The 26,628-nt window shown below is 41.4% G+C and overlaps 1 protein-coding gene and 1 long non-coding RNA gene across 4 annotated transcripts in view; one reads left to right on the forward strand and one right to left on the reverse strand.

Annotated features, from left to right (window-relative positions):
* The window catches only part of TSHZ2 (teashirt zinc finger homeobox 2), a 475,958-nt gene that overhangs the window by 379,987 nt on the left and 69,343 nt on the right, over positions 1-26,628 (reverse strand). The gene's annotated exons all lie outside the window — the stretch shown is intronic.
* Positions 11,471-13,876, forward strand: LOC133386586 (uncharacterized). Its single transcript, XR_009763199.1, has 2 exons — positions 11,471-11,812; positions 13,226-13,876. It is a non-coding gene; the product is annotated as an uncharacterized LOC133386586 (long non-coding RNA).

Genomic DNA, 26,628 nt, shown 5'->3' on the forward strand with positions numbered 1-26,628 from the left:
AAAAGTAGGGAAATTGGGCAGCTATAGTGAATGCACCAGGGGAGCAGGAGACCTGACCTCCTTTCTGAGATATTGTACTGCCCTGCAATTTGTCAAAATGCAAACACAATCTGGGTTGGTCTTTCACAGTCAAATCCACTTGCTGTGTAGCTTGGAAGAATTTGATAACATGTGCCTCTGACAGAAATATCTGTGGATAGAAATATCTGTGGGTTATAGGTACGTCCTTAAACTGCAAGGTTTTTTTTGCCTATTAGCGAATTTCTCTGCTATTTCATCCAGGAAATGGGATCCTGTGCAAGTTTGCCAAGAATGGATTGATCATTTATTTATTTATTTATTATATTTCTATACCGCCCAATAGCCGTAGCTCTCTGGGCGGTGCACAACATAAAAACATCCAATATACAAGTAAAAACATATATCAACAACTTAAAAACAATATAGTAGAACATAATTAAACATATAAACAACTACAACACAAGCCTAAAAATATTAAAACGTATTAAATCAGTTAAAAGTATTAAGATGTTAAGATGTTAAGTAATTAAAATTACTAAAATATTAACAGCGTAAGTGCAAATGTAGGTGTTACAATAGATGTTAAAAATGTTGTTAAAATGTTGTTTAAAAGCCTGGGAGAACAAAAAGGGTTTTACCTGGTGCATGCTTACTGAGTTCAGTGGGATTTACTCCCCTGCAATCATGCTTAGGACAGGTGAAACTGACCATAGGGGATGTTGAGCAGAGGAGGAGGAGGGAGGGGAGGGAGGGCAAAGGGGAGAAGGGGGATGGGAGCAGGCAGGAGGGGGAGGGGAGCAGGACAGGTTTGATCATTTGCATTTTTATTGAGTTCAGTGGGATTTATTCCCGTGCAGTCATGCTTAGGATAGGTAAACCTGACCAGGGGGAGGGAGGGCTGGAGTGGGCAGGGGAGGAGGAAGAAGGAAGAGGGGAGGAGGAAGGGAAAGGAGAAGGGAAGGAGGGGAAAGGCAGGTCTGATCATTTGCATGCTTATTGAATTCAGTGATATTTACTCCTGTGCAACCATGCTTAAGATAGGTAAAACTGACGATGGGGAGGAGGGAAGGGGAGGAAGGGGAAGGGAAAGAAGGGGATGGGGATGGGGAGGGAGGGGCAAAGAAGGGGGAGGGAAGGGGCAAGAGGGAGGGGATAGGAGGGAGGAGAAGGGAGGGTGGGTTTGATCAGTTGCATAATTTTTGAGTTCAATGGGATTTATTTCTGTGCAATCATGTTTGAAAATGGAAATGGACTGCCTTCAAGTCCATCCCAACTTATGGTGACCCTATGAATAGGGTTTTCATGGTAAACAGTATTCAGAGGGGGTTTACCATTGCCTTCCTCTGACGCTGAGAGGCAGTGACTGGCCCAAAGTCACCCAGTGAGCTTCATGGCTGTGCGGGGATTCGAACCCTGGTCTCCCAGGTCATAGTCCAACACTGACCTGGGGGAGGGGCAGGAAAGGGAGGAGATTGGTTGGGTGGGCACTGGGCAGAGGGGAAGCCCCTTTCCTTTCCAAAAAGAAAACATTGTGAACAATATCATTGCTTTTCAGCGTTTCCCCCACCTTTTTATTCTACAGCAGGCACATGTAGCCTCCCACCCAAATTGAAACCAAAGCTGTCCCTGGCCACATCCACACCAGACCTTTATTTCTCTTTAGACAGTCATGGCTTCTCTCAAAGAATCCTGGGAAGTGTAATTAGTAAAGGGTGCTGAGAGTTGCTAGGAGACACCCTGTTCCCCTCACAGACCTTCCGTTAGAGTGGCTGACTGTTAAACCAGTCAGGCCACTGGAGCTCTGTCAGTGGAATAGGAGTCTCTTCTCAGCACCCTTCACAAACTACACTTCCCAGGATTCTTTGGAGGAAAACAATAACTCTCTCAAGTGAAATCAAAGTCTGGTGTGGGTGTGGCCCCCTGATTAGGCTAGCCCAGCAGCTGTGAGTCTGGCTTTTACAACACTGACAGTTGGTTCTTACTGAGCTTGCCCAACATTATCATTGAGTTCCAGCCAAAAGTTATTAAATTAATTAAAAATCAGTCAGGGATTTTTTTAATTTTTAAACTGCAGAAGATGAAGGTCAGAGTATGGGGCAAGGTCAGTATTAGGATTACAGGTACTCTGTGAACATGGCTGATTTTTAATGAATTTCAACAGATTATGAGAACTCTGAGAGAAAAAAGTCCAAAAGGGCTCTGGGGTTTTTCTCTCTCTTTTTAGACTTTGAACGCTCTTTTCTCTGAGACTGTTTTGTGTATCGGCATGAAAATTGAGAGGGTTGTTAAGCTAGCGTTTCTGAGTTCAGGACTATAAGATTTGTAAGGTTTTGTTTTCAAATGAGCTTATGGAAAGCATCAGAATGGCATGGGGGTATTTTCAATTTAACATTGCGGAATGTGAAAAATCCACGCTGGCTATAGTATACAGCCTCTCTCGTGGCTGTATAATTTCATATGTTGTGTGAAGCGGATGTCCTGATAAGATGGTATCTGCAGGAGGCCCTCACCTGCAGAACACAGTGATCAACTTGGTATATAAGGGGTAAGATGATCTTTTAGGTATCCTGGTCCCAACCTGTATAGGGCTTTGTCAGAGCTTGGAAGATTACTTTTAAAAAGTAATAAATTACAGTTACGGTTACATGGCCCCCCAAAAGTAGTAATTACCATTACAATTGCTCTGAAAGTAACTGATTACTTTACTTTTACTCAAAAGTAATTGCTACACTTATATTTCAGTTACTTTTGAAAAAAATTGCCTACAAGATGCTGGCCTTGGCTGCTGCACATCTAAGTAGCCTAAAACAACATTAAAAATAAGCACACACACACAGAGGGTAGTAGAATATTTTTTTTTATCCATAAGATTAACAGAATGGCATAACAGAATCTCACATCCCCTCACCCCACCCCCAGCAATGATGATACCCCAACACACATATTTTGTGTGTGTGTGTATGTATATATATATATATATATATATATATATATATGCCTCCAGCTCTTTTCTCCTCCCACTCCTGTCAATTTTTAAACAATTGTTTTCTCCAAGCCGTCTCGGTCTCCACCTCCTCCCTCATTGCCTCAAGCACCCATAGAGCATGAAGGAAGAACAACGATGCACAGAAGCCCAATTTGAAGCACATGATTTTTATTCACAAGTCAGAGGAGCAGAAGACTTCCCCTGCTCCCCCTCAAGTAATGCATAAAAGTAATGCTGGAAACATTACAATTACTCCTCAAAAGTAATGAAGTTACTACTCGTTCTATTACCAGCAAAATGTAATGAAGTTACCCACTCGTTACTCAAAAAAGTAATAAATTACACGTAATTCGTTACTTGTAACTAGTTACTTCCAAGCTCTGGGCTTTGTACACCAAAACCAGAACCCTGAACTTAGCCCAGTAGCTAATGGGCAGCGAATGAAGGTAGAGATGAAGAAATGTACACATGCCACTTAAAAAAGAAATAAAGGAAAGATGCATAGCCTAGCTAAAGTATGCAAACTGACAACTGAACCAGCATTCAACTTACTAGTGTGTATACTTGTCATTCAGATTGCACAGCCAGGCTCACAGGGTGGCTGAAGAACCAACCGTCACTACTTTTGAAATACCATGTCTGTCTTCATCCATTATTTACTTGCTCTGTTTTCAACTCTTTCCCTTACCTCTTCGCCATTATTGTGAGTTATTAGCAACAGAAGAACACAGGAAGTCAGACCATTGATCCATCTAGCTCAGTACTGTCTGCACTGACCAGCAGCAGCTCTCCAGGGTTGCAGACAGGGGCCATTACTAGACCTACCTGGTGATACTGGGAACTGAGCATGGGATCTTCTTCATGAAAATCAAATGGTCTCTCACTGAGCCACAGTCCTTCCCCTGACAATCCCACAGTTCTTCCACAGTTTGGAACTGTGGGTTCTAAATTGTAGGACTCTAAATTCCACAGTTCAGAATCCTTTAAATTCTAAGGATTTATGACTCAGATGATCCTCTTTATCCAACACCATTGTTTTGGGGAACAGAATTGCAGATCAGTGATCACAAATACCCCTTCCTTTTCCAGGCAAACAGTATTTATTGAAAGCAAATATAAGAATTCGTTTGCTGGGTGAGATAAACATTTGCCTAGGCCAGTATTCTCTTTGCACCAATAGTTTCTAGAAGCGAGTTTATCAAAAGAGAAGCTTATGATGCTGATTTAAAAAAAAAAAGTATTATCAGCTCATCTTATCAATTGATCCTAACATCAATCTTCAGAGATAGATAAGATTTGTTGAGCCAGGTGAATAGAGTGAGGCGCAGAGTAACACTTCATAAAAGCTGAAAACTGGCACAGTGCAACATACACACACACCCCTACACACCCACACTCCTATTAGGTTAACACCAAACCCTATGATTATACCCCAGAGCCAATGTTTAGGACTTGGGTATTGCTGCCTTTCTGCAACTTTTTCTTCCATAAATAAAGAACTGCACTTGAATTAAATGCATAGTATTAATTACTATGTGGGAAAGCTTTTACTTTATGTTCAAAAGTACTATCGTGATGAATGGGGCCATTAAGATCCAGAATCCCTTGCATCAGCCTCCTTTCCAAAACAGCCCTTAAAAGTGTAACAAATTTGCTCAAATGCTAATAAGCAAAAGCACATTGGTTATGGGGTGGGGAGACAGTGTGAAAGAGTAGAGTCAAGGGTTTAATCCATTGTTTTAATTCATTTAAGAGTCACTAGTAACCTCTCTGTCCTTCAGTTGGAACTTCAGCTGCACTATGCTACAGAATTATAGCTTATGCACACACAGAGAGATCAGCTTATATAAACGGATGTCATTGCACTGAGTTTTTATCTTAAAATAGGGGCTGATAGGCCATTAAAATCAGGGGCGTCACAACCAGGGTGCGGAGGGTGCGGACCGCACCTGGGTGACACCCTGAGGGGGGTGACACCCAGAGCTGCCCTGCCCCATGCCGTTGGCCGGCCAAGGAGCTGAGAAGCGCTCCGGGTCGGTGCAGCCAACTCCTCCTCGGAGGCGGGTGGGCGAGACCAACAGCAGACACCCGCTTGCTGCTAGTGAAGCCGGGACGGGCCTTCCACCACCAGCCTGGAGCGAGTGGTGAGTGCGTGTGTGCACGCATGCACGCAAAACCAGCCACCCCCATCCATGCCCTGGGAGGGTGCACACTGGAGGTCCACCCCCCCACACTCCCGCTAGTGACGCCGCTGATTAAAGTAAAATTTGCAGAGCCTTAATATGATATTTCCCGTATTTAAAGCTTGTCTTTGCTAAAATCAAAATATTGTGTAATAGTCACACACATTATGTCCCTCCCCCCTCCTCTTCATAGTGAAAAAGTGGATACAGAGAAGTTTTTCTCCCTCTTTCATAATACTAGAACCTGGGGCCATTCAATTAAGATTAATATTGGAAGATTCAGGACAGTGCATAGTTAAACTACAGAATTCCCTCCCACAAGGTGGGCTGATGGCCACCAACTTGGATGGTTTTAAAAGGGAATTTAGATAAATTCATGGAGAATAAGGCTATGTTATTAAGTAGACTCAAAATGATCTACTTTGTTTAATGCTGAATTTCATATTTTGAAAAATGCCTCCTGTTTTTCTGAGTTGTCTTTTTTAAACACTTGTTGCAAAATTGTTTTTTTAAATGATATGATGGTGGTGGTGGTGGTGATGATGTATATCTAACTTTTTATCATACTGAATCATGAGGTGGCTAATGATATAAAATCACCATAAATAAAATGCAAGCAGTTTTTAATATGACAACAATTAAAACTGACAACAAATAATGGGAAAGTAAAAGCAGCCGCAGCATTAAATTACTTGAAAGAGAGGCCATTTCCAGATACCTTGTAAATGTCATCAGGGATAGGGCCTAGCAAATAGACAGGAGAAGGGTATCCCACATACAAGGTGGACCAATGGAAAAGGTCCTGATCCTTGTTCCAACCCACCTTACTTCAGAAGTTGGGAGCAACCGGGGGAGAGCTTCTGAAGATAATCTGAGCTGTCAGGCAGGTTTGTAGGCACAAGTTGTTCTTTGGGTATTCTGGACCCAAGCCATTTAGGTCTTTAAAGGTTAAGGCTAACAGTTTTGTGTTGTGCCCTGAAACAGACTTAACAGACTGGCAACTAATGTAGTTCTTTCAGAACTGGCAATGTAGATTCCCTAATGCCTGAACCAGGTAGCAACGTGGCTGCTGCATTTTGCTGCAGTTGTAACTTCTGGGCAGTCTTCAAAGGCAGCCCCATGTAGTGCACATTGCAGTTACCGAGTCTAAATGTTATCAGGACATAGATAACTGTGGCCATTTCCAGGAATGGCTACAACTGAAGAAATAGCTGGAACTGATTATGTGCTGTGGATCATAGAGGATACTTGAGCATCCATCCACAAGGCCAGATCTAATAGCGCTCTGAAACTGCAAGCCTGCTGCTTTACATAGGTAGGGAACGCTGTCTAGAATAGTTCCCATCCCAATTCTTTGTCCCAGTTCTTCTCAGGACTCAGCTTCAATGTTCAGTGTTCTTCTCAGTGCTATTTTTCTTTCTCTTGGACCTGGCAGCCCATGTGATTTTGTCAAATTTTTTTTTTTTTAAGTCTGATGTGATGACAAAATGCATGCTAATAAAAGGATGCCACAGCTTCAGTTTGAAGAGAATGAGGCTGAGGACTATGAGGGCAAAGAAGGAAAATGATGGTGAGGCACATGCACTAAATCCTCATGCCCCTCACAGAGCTACAAAGCGCACTGAGGGTCTGTCATTTTCTGTGAGGGCAGTGGGGGGGATTAAAAGCTTATTTTGCATAGAGAGTGGATTGTGAACTTGTACGTTGTTTTTGTATTTTGTAGACCTTGTTTCTGATTTTCCCCTCGCTTATTTCTCAGGTTGATGCTGTATTACAATTGTTTTATTATTTTGTATTATCTATATATTATGTTATGTTTTGACATATATTGTTTGTTATGTTCTGTGATGTAAACCACCCTGTGGTCTCTTGATGAAGGGTGGTATATAAATTGAATAAATAAATAAATAAAAAATGCCCTGAGTTCTCTGGGAACAGAGATTAATTGTTAAACCATTCCGGAAATTGTAGCCCTTTGAGGGGAATAGGGGTCTCCTCACAACTCTCTGCATTCTTAACAAACGACCGTTTCCAGGATTCTAAAGTGGTATAAGAGTGCTTTAAATATATGGTGTGGAGGTGGCTAAAGATGGGGAACAAACTGAAAAGAGTTATGAATTTTAGAAGTTGACACAATCACCTGTAAAACTCTCCAATTCAAGCCCGACTATAATTAATAAAGGCTGTAAAGCAGCATGACAGTTTATTATGTAAGTCCCATTTATTATTTCAATAGAACAGGAGAAGCTAACCTGTTGCACTCCATCTCCCATCAGCCAACATGGCCAGTGGTCAAGTATGATGGATTCTGTAGTCCAAAAACATCTGGAGGGCCACAAATCCTCTGCCCCTGCAACAGAGTTTCTGCTTGGGATATTCAGTGATGTATGGTGCATTTTAAGAGTGTTTCCATCCATAGCTGCTATTCCATTAATGCATGGACATGAATCCATAAACTTTTGAGGCTAATATGTGGGCCCGGCTCTGTACCTAGCTTTTGTGAAAGGTGAGAAATATATCTCTTCTGAAGGAGCTAGTTTCTGAGAATCATTCTAAACAGTTGGGCAGAATTCAGGGGAAAACCAAGACTGCAATCCTAACCACACTTACCTGGGAGTAAGCACCTTTGAATTCAGTAAGACTTACTTTTGAGTAGACATGATTAGGATTGCACTGAGAGTTGATAATAAGGCCCTAAGAATTAGACACACTCACCTGGTTGGTGCGTGTGTGGTTTGTGTGTGTGTTTCATCAAAAGCTTAGACATTGTTTTTGTTAAGAGTTACAAGAAGCCAGAAGTTTGAAACACTTGTGTCAAACCATGCCAATGGTTTGGTTCCATTCTTCAAGCCAAATCCAAGCATTTTGGAAATGAATGTATACACATGATAAAGCTGTTTAAAGAAATGATATACATAGTGTCACTAGACCACCAGGAATTAATGCCAGAATATTTTCCTTGGCTTCAGCCTTCTCTGGCTCATCCTCACTCATAGACACAGAGCTGAGCCGGTTTTGAGAATTCTCCCAGTGTCTGGCTTTACTTACATTAACATGTACATTTCTTGAGGGCAGTCACAACATCTCCACCTAAGCCATTCCTTGAAACACAAAGGTAACAAAGGGCCTTAAAATATCTCTTTCCCAATGAACAAGAAGGATTGTTTCCTTGTGCACATCTTGTTTGACTTCATCATGGGGCATGCAATGTATCATAAAATATGTCAACTCTTTGGCTCCATGGGGGGGGGGGGAGCTCTGAATTGTTTTCTAAAGAGTTTTCCACAGAATTGGGAGCGGTCCATGATACAAGGCAAGTCTAATTATTTTTTCTTAACCTGACTTATTTTACAGAGCAGCAAAGGGATTCCATGCACAGCTTCTAAGTGAGCAGATCTCCCATTAATAACAAGGGAAAGAATAATACTGGGCAATAAATACTGAGCATGAGTCAGACAACATTAAGCACTTCTAAAGCCCATTGATTCCAATGGGAAAGTTAGGCACTCAGATTTGGCTGGACTGCACCCTCTTTCACTTCATTATACTACATCGGGGTGTGGAACCTTCAACCTTCCATATGTTGCTGAACTACAACTCCCATCAGCCCTGGCAAGTTTGGCCAATGGCCAAGGATGATGAGAGTTGTAGTTCAGCAACATCTGGTGGGCCACAGGTTCCCCATACCTGTACTACACAATATTCTTATAAAGGCACCTTACTCGTATTTTGGTTTCAGATAATGTTAACCCTAGTGTACAATCCACATCTTCCCATTTCAGTTAACAGTAAAAAAAATCCCATTGGTTTTAGTTATTATGGTGATTTGCACATCTGAGTACTAATAGTAGTTACTATTCCACTATGCTACCACACCTGTAACAGAAGGAAATGCACAAGGCAGATATCCCAAGGGGGAGAGATGCAACAGTACTATTTTCACTGCGTTAGATTGAAAGGGATAACATGAAATGCAAATATTACTGGACACCTGTGCCCAGGCTTCTTGTCCACCCACAACAGAAGTGTTGCATCTTTCCCCATGGGGAGATGCACTGATGTTCACCACACCAGGGTTAATTGTAAAAAAATGTATTTCAGATTAGGCTGACAATACATTGCAATGCACAACTCAGTCCTACACATACTTAGGGTTGTATCTGACTATACCGTACTCAGAGTAGACCCACTGAAATCAATGGACTTAGTTATGAGTAACTTAAGTACATTGATTTCAGTTAGTGTACTCTGAGTATGGCTTAGTTCAGGGGTGGATAACTTGTAGCATTCCAGATGTTGTTGGAGATCAACACCCATCAGCCCCAGCCAGTATTGCCAGAGGTCAGAGATGATGGAAGTTTTAGTCCAACAACATCTGGAAGACCTCAGGCTAGCCACCCCTTAGTTAGATTGGATGCAACCCTTACTTTGGAATAAGCCCCATTGAACTCAGTGGAGCAAACTTCCAATTAAAATCACATAGGATTGCTCTGGAAGAAACATGGTAACAAGGAGTGTGTTTCCTGCACTCACATCCTGTTCTTCATCATGTCTGGATTCACTATCATAAGAAAAGTATTGGTTTCAAAATCCACAAAGTAGTTGATTAAATTCATAAGACAAATATATTTGTTATATGCAATGAAACATTTTAAGAGAACATCACCTGATAAAAGTCCAAGCAAAACCAAAGTTTGTTCATTACTTTAAATAAAGAACACAGCTCACCTTAAGAAACTATGTGGATTGTTCTCAAGATCTCATTAGCTTGTATTGCAAGCACATTAGCAGACAGGCTAAGTAAATTGTTGACCTACTTAACTTCAGCAGAGAAAGCTTGCTTTGCTTTAGTTGGAATTTTCGAAGAGTCATTTCTATACGACCTTACAGAGTATTATATATTTCAATCAAATGTTAGCATGCAAGAAAGGAGGCAGCTTGAAGGGTCCTCTTGGTATCTATTGGGAATAGACATAATATTGCATAGAAGACAAGATACTAAGTCGTTGAAACAGACATTTATAGTGAAAATTTTGCTTTAGAAAAATTATATTCACTTAAAAAAAACCCTATGAAAAATGGATTTGTCACATGTACATATTACCACTATAGAACATTATTATTTACATGTAATGTTATTTGTGGTTCCACTTCTTCATGAACAGGTACTCAGCAGCTTGAACTATAAAGCTCAGGGTCTGAGGCGGTTACCTAACATAGTGAATTCCGCTTTCAAAGCCTCCTCCTGCAAAAAGGAATATAGTTCTGCAACTTCGATCCTCATGATTGTCAGAAAGTACAAAACCTCTTGATATAAATAATAAGAATCTGGCTTGGTTTCTTTGTCTGATCTATAAAGAACTCTTACTGGGGGGGGGTCAACTCGCAAACCCAGGGCAATTATCCCAGCCAGGCACAATCTGTGCATGCCTTACCAGAGATGAGTTAGACCAACACGGACTCTGTAAGGTAGGTAGACTGCCATTACCCCTTAAATCTGATCACCCCCTCTGGGCCAAGGGGAAACCCAAAGTGCCAGAAATAGACCTGCCAAGGATTCCAAAAGACAAGAGCCAAAGATGTACTCCTTGTCTTAGAAACTTAATGCAAAATACTGAGTTATATGGTAGTCTATGGCTAAATGGCCAAGGTGCTAGATTCAGAGCCAAATTCCCCCTGCAGTGATCGCACACTGGTAAATAAGAGGTAGTCTTTATTAAAAAAAAATTATGAGTGCAAAAACATAGCAGCAAAATAGTTCCTTAAATCAAATACCCAGAGGGTTAGGTAAAATAAAAAAAAATACAGAGAGTTCAAGCACAGGACAAAATAACAAATCTGTCTAGCCTATTCTATACTTATACATTCTATACTTACACATAATAGGAAGACAAGCAGAATAACTTCATGGTTCCATATCTCTCCCAATGATGTATGGCCTGGATAGCAATAGGAAGATGGAACCCCAACATCAGATAACACCAAGGGACATCAGGGAACAAAGACCCAGAATCTTAGCTCTGCTTTTATTGGATAAAAGCCTGGCAACAGCCAGGAATTAATTAGCCAATTAGAGGGCTTTCTGATAATGAAGTCTTCCAGAGCTTTCATGCCAACAGTTGTGCGCTTCCTCAGCCTTCCCAGGCCTGTGGCCTTGAGGTCCCAGTCTCAAGCTGATAAGCAGGTGTTCTTACTCACTGCCTAATTGAGTTCAGCTGTGGGAACTGACAGTCTCGCAGCCTTCTAGAGGCCCTAATTCAGGCAAGATGTTTCCCTCACAATTCCTTGCCACAAAACCATATTTATTAGCAAACCAGGCATTCTTGACACGGTCAACAAAGCCATACCTGCTTGCAGGCTTCCCATAGGCATCTGGTTGGCCACTGTGAGAGCTGGATACTGGACTAGATGGGCCACTGGCCTGACCCAACAGGGCTTTTCTTATGCTTTGTTTTTTGCACTTCATGATGTAACCTCACCAGCTTGAACCACAGACTCAGGAACTGTGATCTGGAAAATTCACCATCCCAAGTTCAGAATTGAATAGAGTGGCACATTACCATGATCAGGCGTCAATGACATCTACTCCCAGACATGGCAGAAGTCTAGGAATGCAGTGAAGGTAAAAGGTTGGCATTCTTATTCAAGAGTGTCCTTTGAGACTAGATTATTGAATAGATCTCATGGTATTTCAGGGGGACAAGTGCTATGCTTTTAGTGTTGGCAGTGAGTGAATTTGTATATGTATTTAGGAACTGTCTAAAAGTGGAACCAAACTGGGTCATGTAGTGAAAGAAGAACAATCTTGAAGGGTCTGACTGATCATGGAAAGCCTCCTAAGGGAGGGGGGAATAACTATGGCTGTAGATCATGAAGATATATGATATGGTTTGGCAACTAGTGCATTCCTTTAAAAACAGTATGGATTAAGTTAGTGCAAGAAAGGATGATGAATGAAGACACAGGGCACAATCCAGATACAGTCTGGCATACCGAAAGGCCACCAAAGTCAATGGGACTGAATTATCTGGGAACTTTCCCTAAGTGTTTCAGTAGGATTCAAGTGCACCTAAGCTTCTGGGTTCAGGTGCACCTAAGCTTCTGGTTCTCACCATTGCTGAAAGCTGGGTAAGTCTGACCCCCTTTTGGAAAAATTATACCAATGTCCTCTTTGCAAAACCTGCTCTTGAGCAGATTGTGTGCATATAATCCTAATGTGACACAACCTATTATGAACCACAAACCCAGGTCCTTCGGCCAAGGAAGATACACATGAGGAGGAAATAAATGGTACACCACTGGGGAGGACTTTCAGCACCTCTGCATGGGCCCTCCCAGCCTGAGGACATGGTCCTTCTACCTTCTTCAAAGTCAGAAGATGAGTCCTCAATAGTATCCCCAGCCCTTGCAAAATCAAATGAGGGACCTTTTAAAGCTGCACACCCAGCTCCTCCAAGGACATGGGGCCAGCTAGACATCAAGCCTTGTCAGCCTACATAAGGCTTCAGATGGCATCAGCTCAGAATTGATCCATATATGTGATAGGGGAAGTGTTTCAGCCAGCAGATCCCATTGACAGGTGTCTATAGTTCTGACTTCTTTGACCTCTTCTCCTGATTTAACATCTCCTGTGTCCACTTCACTTGTGCGCCCCAAGTGCCAGCAGAATAAGGTATAAGCAAGCTATGAGGAGGAACTATCTCAGTGGTACAGCACATGTTTTGCATGGAGAAAATCCCATGTTAAATCCTTAGAGTCTCTTGTGAAAGGATCTTAGGTAACAGATGATGTAAAAAGTTGCTACTAGTCATAGGAGTGAGATGGACAAATAGTCTGGCCTGATCTAGGCTACATCCTAAGCTCTTTTCATGGTATGACTAAATATGAATCTTGGGGCCACTTCATACATTACGGTTTTGGGTTTTTTTAGACATACTAATATATTTTAAATATATGTTGAAAAGGAAAGGTATCTATGCAACAAATACTTATCTGCAGGGTTTATTCTAAGCTTCCCCCCTACTGTATCTAACAGTTCACCACAACCACCACCTACAGCAACTGTGCTAGCCGATGTACCTCATGCACCACCTGCCAACACAATATTTGCAGTGATGTTCCTCATCTGTACCTGCTGATGAACATAAAGAATCTACTGCTGCAACATCTACTGCTGCACCATTGACACTCAAATATGCACCTGTCCCCTTCGGCAATCAAGAGGAAGTCAGGGAAACTCACACTGCCGGAAATACTGAAAGCACTATGTCTAAGTCAACCACTTTTGGTAGGACATAAGAGCATTATGAAATCATCTTTCAAGTTCATCAAGCATGGTCCAAAAGACAAGAACTTTGAACATTTTCATCAAAATGACCAACACTATGTTAGGAATTCAGCTGATGAGAAAGTGCACAAACCAATGTAAGGAACACTACCAATATGTATCTGACAGTAATGATGTTGGTGCTGTTTGTACTGAAGTGGTTGACTCTCTTGTTGACAATCTGACCATCTTGAAGCATAAGAAATTTTAACATGCTCAGCATAATGTGAAAGAAGCCACCATGGCGCACCTGTGTAATCTTCTGTTCTGTGCTTATTTTGTACTGGTATGTAATGACTGTATACCTACATACTGTTTAAAAGAGTTCAATATGAATCAATAAATGCTTTTGACTAGTCAGGTAATTAGTCCCACAACATACTATTAATTAGGGATGTGCTCGAATTTTGCAAAATTCAAATTTGACACCTGATTTCCTATTTTGGTCCTCACGGATCGGTTTTTTTCCTAGAGGTTTTCATGGCTGAAGCATTTAAAAAAAAAAAAAAATCACCTCAAAAACATTGATAATATCGATATTTTCCTCAAAATATCGATATTAATGTTGATGTTGCATTTAAAATGTTGATCTTTTAAAAAAAATCTATGAAAAAATCAGTATTTTAAAAATATTGCTATTAATATCAATATTTTTGCCAGGAAAAAACCAAATAGGTATTTATAGTAAACAGCAAACATTGATGTCTGAAGAACTGGAAGGAAGGAAGTACTGGAAGGAAGTCTGATGGAGAGAAAATTGAACTGGCAACGAAATATGGTTCCCATCCCTACTATTAATATAAGGTTACACAGACTTGAAAGGAACCAGTATTCATCTTCATTTTCTATTTCTTTTTATATTTTCTCATCTCATTTCTTTTTAGAAACTTACCTAGGGCTGCAATCCAATTTACACTTAACTGGGAGTAAGTCCCATTGAACCTCAGAAGCTTACTTCTGAGTAGACATGTATTGGATTGCACCCTAGGTCCCCTCATTCAGTCCCATATGCCCAACTGCACAAAACTTTATTTGACTGCACAATTGTTTTGACACTGCACAAAATGTGTCTGGCTGCACATTAGAATAAACCTTGTTTCTTGGCACACATGTGCACCAGACAGGTGCATCTGTCAAGGAGGTGTGATTGGGTATGGCTCTTGTATGTTTATTTTGTGGCAAACCCTGCCATGAAACTCTTTACCCTGTTGACACTTGAGAGATATTTAGATCCCACTCTACTCTCTTGAATCATGTAATCTGTTCTCAATATTATTGTTGTAATCCACCCTGCGGCCATATGGTAAAGGGCGGGTAGGAAATCATCATCATTATCATCATCGCAATAACACTTAAGTCAGAAGCTGCATAATGTGTAAAATGGCCCTCACAGTTTCAGAGGTTGAAGGATGTTCCTTAAGCTTCATCCCTTCCATTTTTTCCACATGGAGACAATTGACACAAATATGTTGCCTTGCAAAATGATGTGATCACATCACATTTTTATAAAGATAAATTTAAACAGGGGTTAATCTGCATTAAATGACATAACTAAGACTTACTTACCTGGGAGTAAGACCCATTGAATTCAGTGGGACTTACTTTCAAATGGACATGCATAGGATTAGTCTGTGTGTATATTGCTTGTTGAATTAAAAACTGCTGTTAACCATAAGTAGAATTGATGGGATATTTTATGTTTTTATTTTTGGTCTTATTTCTGGGTCTGCTGACCAGAACAAGTTGTTGATGATGATCAGTAGAACTGTCCTTTTGAGAGCAACCAAAAAGTATGAGTACTGTCATTATCTTCACATCCAGAATGGTTGCACATAGCAATCAAAATGTAACCATGGCTTGTCCATTCTGCAGTATGACACCATGACACTCTTACATCAAGCCACCTCTGTGAAAAACTCCACACAGCAAGTTGTGCATACATCACTGGGCCATTCATTGATTGGCCTACAACAGTGAGCAACAGCAAATTTGATTTTACTTCAGAGAAAATATCACAACTTGGATCAACCTGGAATAAGTACACAGACCTGGAATGACTAGCGGATCAGACTTTAGGAACCTTTTCCTTTGCAAATGTTCAAGTTCATCTTTTCATCCCATGGGTACTTCACCTTCAGAGACTTCACTTTGGCATCTCCCTTTAATCCACATTGACAACCTTGAATTTGCTTAATTTGCTTTGACAAGTTTGACTGGAATCAAAGCAGACATTTTGTTTTCACTGCTCTTATACATGTGACAAACAGCCAGCCAACCCCAAGCTACATACACAAGGTTACATAATGCCTAGCTCCCTTCACTCAGAACACAGATTCATGAACAGTGAAAAAAGACACTAGTCAATAAGGATAAAATGGCTGTTCAGTCAATTTGGAGGTTCTGTCAATAGGAAGAAAAATCACTTTTAAGATGTTTTGTAATTGATGTATTTGTTGCATTTTATGTCCAATTGGAACCCTCTGGGATCACTCTGATGTGATGAAGAGCAATCTACAAATTTTAGAATTAAATTAAATTAATAATAATACTCATAATTTATATAGCACTTTAAAGTACATCACATGCATTATCCAAGTAATGCCTATAACAATCCAAAGTTCAAAACAGTTATCTCCTTTTTGGAGATTAGGACTTAGAGAGAATGATTTGTTTAATGCTACCTAGTGAGTGTGTGGCAGTGGCGACATTTGAACCCAGGACTTTCTGGCCTACCGCTCAGTCTGTTTACCACTATGCTACACAAGCTCTTGATATATTCACACATATTTGGCATATGATTGTCTGAATGAAAACTTTCATACAAGTCAAACGTTAACAATATTATTTTCAAAGTTTACACTTCATTTGGGGGGGGGCAAACAATAGCTTTCCCAATTAGGGTCTATTGGTGATGGCCTGCCTTGAGCTTTCATCTAGAAATGCAGAAATCTCCCTGCTGATCCCTTAATAGTACTGAACCCTGTAACAACAGTGGCAAGGATGAATAATGGAGGGCAAGAATAAAGAAGCTCCCCTGACCCAAACAAATCTAGAATAGTGGTGCAATTAGATAAGACATGGAAGAATCATGATTAGTATCTCCCATTATTGTTTGTTTTTAAAATACAATAATTGGGGAGCAGGGGGAAGCACCCATCTGTTTCTGAAACATGTAGGGGTTGATGTAGATCAGAGAAATTGTGACAAAGTGAAGGGTTAAACACACACACTCAGTGGCATGGACCTGATAAGATTCAGGCACATGCATACATGGCGGCTGCTTTTAATAAAGGTGGGAGAACCTATCACCAGTCTCCTATTTCACATCTAGTATGGTCCTGTGTTTATGGAGGTAAGGTCTATCCTCTGTATGTAGACGCAGTAAACACTAGAGGATGAAATGCTGGGAATAAAGGACAGGCACCAGAGCAAAGCCTAAGTGAAGGCAAGTTAAAAAGAAGTGACTCAAATAATAAATCAATTGTATTAGTATTGGGTTGGATGCAGACTCTGTCATACTTAGAGTTAGCCCGTTGAAATCAATGGGCCATTAGCCATGAGTAAGCTCCATTGATTTCAGTGGGTCTCCTTATTTTATTTGTTTGTTTGCTTGCTTGCTTGCTAAACGTGTATTCTGCCCTTTCTTCCAAAGGATCCCAGGGTTCTATTCTAAGATGATTAAGTCTGGATCCAACCCAATGGCCCTTAGTCATGATGACTAAGATGTAGCCTCCTTATTCAGCAGCCATGTATTTCCAAATACCAGATGCTTGGAACAAGCTACAGGCATCACTTTTATGCCCCTTTGGTGAACTTTCAAAGGCTTGTGGCTAGCTACTCTTGGAAAAATAATGCTGAACCAGCTGGACCTTGTTGCCATTCTGTGAAGTAATTCTTAGTTTCCCATGTTCTTATGAATAGAGTGTGAGCAGCCAGATTTAGCACCATTCAGCTGCTGATACACATATTTGGCTTAGCTTGGGCTGCCTCATACAGCAGATCTTCTCTTTTACAGCTTGGCCCTGATGATATTACAGAGCAGCACGTCCTAGTGATTCAATGGCACTTTCTTCCACCATAGTCAGTGTCAGTACCTAGTGATCTTAGGCAGCTGCTGGTCGCTGATGCTGATGTTACTATATGTCCAGCCTGACCATTTCCACAGCCTTGGATTTATCTGGTGGCAGTGGTTGGATCTGGGAAGCCACTCTCCATATTAAATTTCCTGCAATACTGTGGAGCACCAAGATGGAAGGGAGGACATTGCTTGGGGGGGGGGCTTAAACTTGATCTTCCATGTCATTATGCTAATCCAACTATACCCACACATTAAATATATGTATGTTATCAATGGGGCATTTTTTCCTCTCCAACAGCTCAACCCACTGGACTCTTATACCACTTCTAGTAGACTACATGTTACATGCCACTCCCCTGAGCTTAACAATTCAACAGGATAAGCTTCTAAAGAGAGGAAAAAAACTGCTTGATAAACCTCCACCAATACATGTGTTGCACCGATTGCATAGGCTTGCAGTACCTTGCTGGAGCCTGGCTAGTGTTCTTAGGACATTTTTCAAATAATGTGCTGCGGCAGAGACTGCCTGCAGCGGGAAAGAAGACAAAAAAAAAAAAGCCCCGTGTATCAAGCATCCCATCGACTTCATTTCTCTGAACCCTGTGAAGATGTAAGAAGTGAAAATAAGCCAGACTATGGAAATGTTATCTGTACTGAGTACTCTGGACTGTGAAACCAAGGATTACTAAATACATTTCACACCAGCGAAGGAGGCACTACATCAGCTAAGAAACAAATTTGTTTGTCTGAAAGTTCAGTAGAACTGAGTGTTAAGAAATTATAATCTATGACTAATAGCCTTCCACTGAAGCAATACAATATGTCCTCAGGGCAAACAAACTTGATGAGGTATTCACTGTCAAATCCACTCAGAATATTCGAGGGAACAGCAATTGACAGCCTCTGGGTCAAATCCAGTCATTTTAGGGGGTACCATATAACATCCCCATTAACCAACCAAGAAGCTAAAGGGGAGTGTGTAGAATTAGGCTAGGCATCACACCCACTCCACCCTCAGTTTTTTGAAAATATTCTCCCCCTATGAACATAGGTGCAGATTTCATGCTGGATTCAGAAGATAATTTCTTTGATTTTGAGGTTTGTGTGTGATGTTTACCTTACTGGTAATGTGGCTGGCAACACACTGTGGAGCTGTGCCCTGCTTGTGGGCTTCTGGGAAGCATCTGTTTGGCCACTGTAGGAAAATGGGACTCTGGACTATGGCTGCAATTCTGTACATACATCCTCTGGGAATAAGTCCCACTGGAAACAGTGAGACTTATTTCTGAGGAAACATGCATAGACTTACACTGTAGACCAACGTTTGATCTGATACCTAATGCATTTCTTATTTTCCCTACAGAATCAAAAGACAGCAGAACATGTCAACAAATGAAGAAGTCAGTAATGGAATGTGTGAATAATAACTTAACATCAGTGAAGGCTGGTGGCTCTGATGTCATTGGGCAGCGAACCCACTCCAGTTTTTAGTCCGAACTTTCAAGAAGCTGTCCAAGGTTGGACAGCTCCTTGAAAATTCAGACTAAATCCCGGAATGGATCCATCACCCCACTGATATTGGGGCCACCAGCCTTTGCTGCCTAAAGTTATGCTACTTTTTCAGGGAAGGCCCATAGCTCAGTGGAATAACATCTGCTTTGCATGCAGAAGATCCCAGGTTTAATCCTCGGCCTCTCCAGGTAGGAAGAAAATCCTGTCTGACAGCATGAAGAACCATTGACATTCAATGTAACCAACACTGAGCAAGATAGACCATAGGACTGATGGTATAAAGGCAGCTTCCTATGTTCCTAACTGTTGGTTTTAAATATTAATACAATATACATATACGCAAATATCAGTTTGCCCTGGGCCCTGGTTTTCATGGTACAAATTCATTTCAATTGAAGGATTATTTCCTGGGCTATCTTCGCATCCCTGGATCATGGTGCATAATCAGGATTTTTTGCAGTCTGTACTAGAAGTAAACAAATAAATTCCAAGTTCTGGGCCAAGAAAATTCACATTCTGAGCCAAGGAATGTTGACCTGGTTATCCTGTATAAATTACAAAAATTAAGCATATTTATATTTCTGGTTACTTACATAATTTGCTTTGCTTTCCAGAGAAAGGAGCAGACCTATACCAAGAACTCTGAAGCCCCACCTCCATCAACTGGAAGGTCTGCTTAGACCTCCTCTGTCATTTTGCACCACCTGCAGGCTTTTAAGCCTATATTTATAACCTTAAGAACTAGAAACTTGTTCTTTGATGTTGAATGCCAAATTGAGCAGCATGACTGTAGAACAGCAGTGTATGTAGTACAGTCCAATGAGCCCAGCTCTGTTCCTGTACAAGCCACAATGAGGTCCCTTAAAAGCCTTGGGTTGTATCCAATGTTATCCCTACTCAGCGTAGACCCATTGAAAGTAATGGACATGACTAACGTAGGTTCATTAATTTCCATTGGGTTGTCTTTTCTGGAACTAAGAGCAAATTAGATGTAATGGCAACAGACATGATGTTGGGGGGGGTTAATAAAAATATTTGCTTACCACAATTTCATAAAAACTACCAAAACTGTTTATAACAATTATAATACAATAAAAAACACACACGCACATTAAACAGATCACCAGTTGACTATTTTGGCCTTACTCCAAGAATTCCATTTATGGTTTTCAATATATTTTGTCCTAAAATGTCAAATTTTTGGCAAGTCCACAGTATATATAAGATTCTATTTTTGCATCTCCAGCAGGTATCTTCTTGCAGATTCTAAATTTTCATTAAATCGTTTGGTGTAAGATGCCATCTATTTATGACTTTATATTTTATTGTTACGGGAATATTTTTTTTACTATATTTTTATAGCCATTTCCACTCACCTTTGGTGAGTGTGCCATTTACATCTCTTTGCCATTTAATCTCAAAAGTTAATGTTTAAGGAGTTGAATGTAGGACAGGAGCACAGAGCACAAAATCCATTGGTTCTTGAAGGCCAAAGCTGTCCTGTCCTATCTGGATCCCAGGGGAACTTCTAGATAACAAAGCTATCATGGGTGCAGACAGCACAATATCCAAGGCCAGTCTGAGGTCCGATCCCAGGCAAACAGTGGTTCAGACAAGAAGCAAGTCAAGGCACAGTTCAAGGTCTGATTCAAGACAAGCAAAGGGTCCAGTACAAGGCAAGCAGCAATAGAAAGATGTTGCTTAAACCTAAGTCTGACCTATTTATGTATAAAGTGTGACACAGAAGAGACTTACTTTTTAGAGCAAACACATTTCATAAGTGACAGGATGGACAGATTTAGCAAAAGTATCTGCATACAGGAAAAGAGAGTAGAACAGAGGTAACCAGCATGAATGATGTTGTAGGACTAGAGTTCCCATCATCCCTGACATTCATTCATTCATTCATTCATTCATTCACATAAATATATATATCCCACCCTTCTTCCCAGTAGGAGCTCAGGGCGGCAAACAAAACCACTAAAAACACTCTAAAACATCTTAAAAACAGACTTTAAAATATATCTAAACAAAACATCTTTAAAAACATATCAAAACAAAACATCTTTAAAAACATTGGCCATGCTGGCTGGAGATGATGGGAGTTAAGAGTCCAACCAAATCTGGACACACCCTGTTGGCAACCTCTAACTTAAAAGCTCAAACCAATGTGCTCCTTTGCTCTAAATAACATTCCTAGGTTCCTGCTTTGTGGAGTATGCATACATACATTTTCAAAAAGAGCTGATAGCATATGGAGCTGCCAAAGTGGGGCAGTGACTCCATGGATCCTAATTCTTCATTGGAGGTGGGACCTGATCTGAACCCAAGCAGCTGGAGCAGCAGCAGTAGGCATGCTGGATACAAGGGGCTGTTAGAGCCATTCTTGATGGGTAGAGCTGATGCTTTTCTTTATATGTTGCAAAAAGCCCATAATTAGGACAGGTGGTATGCATGTAGCGGGACAGCATGTATATTGGAGGGAAGGCCCTAAGGTAGATGCATGGTTTCTTAGTGTCTCTGTATATGAAAGGCATACTGTAGACTCTGTGTGATCTCTGTCATGGAAACTGGTCATTTTCCCTGCACCAAGCAAAGGATAGATGGTCAGCCATCAGAGATGCTGTGACTGCAACCTGCGTTGCAGATCCTCCATTGAGCATCACAAGATAACCTCTGTGATTGACAGTCCAAACATATAAAACCAATTCTGGCCCGCTTGCATTGGCTGCCTGTATGTTTCCAAGCTCAATTCAAGGTGCTGGTTTTAACCTATAAAGCCTTACAAGGCTTAGGACCACAATACCTGATGGAATGCCTCTCCCGACATGAACCCACCCGTACACTACGCTCAACATCCAAGGCCCTCCTCCGGGTGCCTACTCCGAGGGAAGCTGGGAGTGTGTCAACAAGGGAGAGGGCCTTCTCAATGGTGGCCCCCAAATTATGGAATGATCTTCCTGACGAGGTGCGCCTGGCGCCATCACTGTTATCTTTTTGGCACCAGGTCAAGACTTTCCTCTTCTCCCAGGCATTTTAGCATGTGTTTTTACAATTGTTTTAAATTTTTTAAATTGTGTTTTAAATTGTTTTTAAAAGATGTGTTTTAAATTTGTATATCTGTTTTTGGTGTTTCTAGTTGCTGTAAACCGCCCAGAGAGCTTCGGCTATGGGGCGGTATACAAATACAATAAATAAATAAATAAATTGCTTCCAGCTCTAAAATTCTTTGTACTTCCATATTTATTCACCACCACCACCCACATAAGTGAATATGCAAGAAAGTATAACATATTCATTTGAGGCCATAATTGGAGTGGGGAGCTAAACCCATCCCTAGTGATATCAGTGTTGATGCATTGCTACTCAGTTATAGTCGGAATGTTCTGCAAGGACTGCTATGACTACCTGAGTCAGATTGTCTTGGAAAATAAGGCAGACTATTTCCATTTTTTCTGAGGGGGGGGAGTATATATGAGTCAATCCAGTGTTGCCTATCTCTAATGAAACAGATCATTCTCCACCTTTCTGCTCCATGACATGTATGACATCTTCTATGAGCTATAATCCAGCATGAGGCATACTGAATATCAATGGATCTGATGCTAACGGTGCATTTTGAGGATCAGAGCCATGCACAGATAGATGCTATTTCCCTTGGCCAAAACCAGTCACCCTGCTTTGTCTCAAAGAGAGGAAACACTTTAGGTTTGGGAAGTGCGTCATGTGGTTGCTAGGCAACTGCCTGGCACTTCTTCATTCTTTTCCCTGGGCCAAGCAAGATAAAATACCTGGATGCTCAATTCTTAAGGGGTACAGGAAGTATGTAGTTGCTTGGTGTGCAGCGACACAAGTGTCTGGAGACTTCAGTGAATCTCCTGCACAACTTCTACAGAAACTAGGTCTGTGTGCATATACAGAGAGGGCACTGAGAGGTAGATTTCATTGGAAGGATTGGCACAGTAGCATTGTGAGGAATGCATTACAGGAGGGCCTGGAACTCAGTGGCAAAATGCATGCTTTGCATGCAAAAGCACCCAGGTTCAATCCCAGGCTACTGTCTGAAAGCATGGAGAGCCACTGAATGAGATGGACCAGCAGTCTGGTTCGGTATAAAATGTGGTCCTAGTGGGGAGTTAAGTTGTTGGTTATTGGGTTTGACATGGAGAAAGCTGGAATTGTGGGGAGGGTTCATGGGACACTGAGGTAAATGGATTGGCAGTGTGGAAGGGAATGTGGTTATGAAGAGGACAGAGCAGCAAGCGTGTAAGTTGCTGAAGGGAGTTGGAGGCCAGCTTTTAGGTGGGTTTTGCTTTACAAGGATTGTCTTGCTTTGGCTGAAGGATGTAAGCTGCCTTCAGTGATGGTCTGGGACAGAAAATACAGGGTACACATGATCCAGATAAATAAATAAGTAAATAAACTAGTCTTCTTTCTTTCCAATTTGGTTCATTTCCTCCTTTTTCTGTGAGTATTATCCCATTGGAAGAAGCCCATTATAATATCCCACTGCTGTGAAAACATAAGTAATGTAAGGAGAGCCTGCTTGATCAGGCCAGTAGCTCTGGTCCAACAACTTGCTCTCGTAGTGGGCAACCAGATGGTTATGGGAAGCATGAAATCAGGACCCAAGTGCAACAATACTCTCCCCACTTGTGATTTCAAGTAACTCTTATTCAGAGTTCCTACAATGGAAGCAGCACACAGACACTATGGCTAGTAGCCATGGAGAGCCTTATCCTCCATGAATGTGCGTAATCCTCTCTTAAAGCCATCCAAGCTGGTGGATCAAATCATTACTTCTTGTGGGAGTAAATTCATAGTTTAACGTAGTGGGAGACCAGGGTTCAAATTCCTGCTCAGCCATGAAGCTTACTGGGTGATCGGTGTTCAGTCACAGTCTCTCAGCCTAACCAGCCTCCCAAGCTTGTTGTGACAATAAAATTGGGAGGGGGAGAACCATGCTGGAAGCCACCTTGTGCTCCTTAGAAGAAAGGTGGGAAATAAACAAACACAAAAATAAATGTACTTTTCTTTGTCTGTCCTGCATCTTCCACTTGTTCTTGAGGCTGCAAGGCTGTTAGTAATTTGAACAGCTGAAGCAAGTTATGCTCTGCTTGAATGTTTAAACCCCAAAGTGGTCCAGACAAACTGAAGAAAGTCGTTTAATGGGAAACCCTGTATTGATGGTCTCTCTGGTAGCCATCATCATCATCAACAGCATGGATGCATCAGATGGATGCTTTGCATTTGGCCAACGGTGGAGTCTTTTGATGAGTTCAAGTACAGGGCTTCACATTCATACAGTTCCCATGCTAGCTGCATATTTTAGCATCATGTTTCTTCCACGTGCAGCTAGATTTGACAGATATATACTCCAGACCTACAGTACATGCATATATAGTGTGGATATTTTTGAAGGTATGGAAAGAATCTGAAGACACTGCTGCATCTGTTACATATGCAAACAGGAAACTAAGAATTACTGTATGGGTTCTGGATGAACAGAAGCCAATTCTGCCTTTTGAGACATTTGTGCCGTTCACGTTACCTTCCAAGGACAAATGAGCAAATCTATTTGTAGAATTTGGACCTCAGTGTGCATTTTTAATGCAGTACTAATGAAATAAATATAGAGCCAACAAGATAGAGACATAATTCAAACGCTTTTTGAAAAAGGAATCTAGCATGCATTTAAAAGGCCAGGATATGGTACACTTTAAGTGATCCTAGTGAAGACTGAGAATTACAGAATCATAAACTTGGAGGAGGGTTTGTAGACCATCTGTCTAAATGAGTACATCTTGCTAGATGCAAGAAATCCAGAGCTAGAACATCCCTGACAGCTGACTGCCCAGCCTCTGCTTGAAGACCTCCAGTGAGGGGGAGCCCACCCACCCTTCTAGGAAATTGGTTCCATTGTCAAATTGCTGTTACCACCAAGAAGGCTTGGAAGTTAAAGATGACACAGTGATGTCCTCTCACTGAGGAGTGGATCAATGATGGCTTCAAAATGTGGAGCTGCTTGGTGAAATTGCGGAAGAGTGGGTTGTGCAAAGGGGCAAAGTGAGATTTTTTTGTTTTCAGTGCTCCACACAGGTTATGGATGTTTTCCATGACAACCAGAAGAACGTTAGTTATATAAAAACAATCAAAGTATGCACATTGCTTAATTTACATAGTTTATACATTACAGAATCTAACTGTTCTTGGCATAGAATTTTCATAGTTTTCTTTTTTTAAAAAAAAATGGATTGCACACAGCACCCTTGATCACAGGCAGTCACCCAAGTCTCTTACCCTTGAAATTAGGCCCAACAATTTTGTAGGTCTAGTACTACTTTTCAATCCAACCAGCACATTTGGACTGGACTTTAGCGAGGCCATCTTCACCCCAATCTTTTCAGCAGTGGAGGCTGGTGCCCATTAGGACTGATGGGGTGAAAGTCAGGGAGCCCAACAATGGGTGGAGTCAGAGCCAGTCATAGGCGGAGGCACAGCCAATCGCCGGCAGAGTCAACCAATTCTAGTTTTGCTCATATTGTCTTTCCTGCTGAGTTCTACAAGGGCAGCAATGCCAAGATAAAGGAGGAGGAAGCTGACAGTCAGTGCCACCCACTGGACCAGTTGCAAGGAAGAAAGCAGGCAGGTCGGGGGGAGGCTAGCTGAAGGCAGACTGAGGTTGGGGGGACAGCACCCACTTTCCCTAATGGATCAGCCTCTACTGCCTTTCTGGAACCAGCCCGCTGTGTCTTGCTAGACAGCTGCTCCCTCTTCTAACTATGAACCCCATGGCCCTGACAGAGCACTTGCCCAGAGCTATCCCCTATGAGGGCCACCCTGAACATCTTCCTAGGCTTCAGGCCTGTCCACTCTTATGCTTCAGTAAGCCAGATTACCTGTGGCTGGTTATGGTTCCAGTCCTGCTTGCAGGAATTTATTGCTCTGAATAAACTTAGTAAATTCAGCAAAATACAGGAATGACTATTTCAGTCCAATCAAGGCTTTCAGTGAACGCCACTTATGAACCAACAGATCAATCTTGGTGGCAATTCACAGCAGTGTCTGCCTCTTATGAGGACAGGCTGAGGGAAGAGAAATGACACAAGGGTATCCTCAGTGATCCTGAATATTGCAGCATGAAAGCAAAGTTCATGTTATGCAAGATGAACAGTGCAACCTGATACATGCCAATTCAGAAGTAAAAGCATCAAAGGGTTTTGTGGCATAGAAAAGACCTACATATGTTATTAAGGCATAAGCTTTCACGGACAAGAGCCCTACTGCAACAGACTAACATAGCTATCCCTCTGAAAATTGTTATGCAGAAGTAAATCCCAATGGGTTTAATGGGGTTTATTCCCAGGTAAATGGGAATAGGATTGCAGCCTAAAGTAATATCAGCCTAAGAACAGCCTACAACAGCCTCAGATCCTGCTTTCGGTCTTCTCATAGGTATCTGATTGGCTACTGTGAAAACAGAAGCCTGGACGAGATGGGCCATTGGCCTGATCCAGCAAGG

The sequence above is a fragment of the Rhineura floridana genome, chromosome 6, assembly GCF_030035675.1.
Source record: "Rhineura floridana isolate rRhiFlo1 chromosome 6, rRhiFlo1.hap2, whole genome shotgun sequence".
Classification (NCBI taxonomy): Eukaryota; Metazoa; Chordata; class Lepidosauria; order Squamata; family Rhineuridae; genus Rhineura; species Rhineura floridana.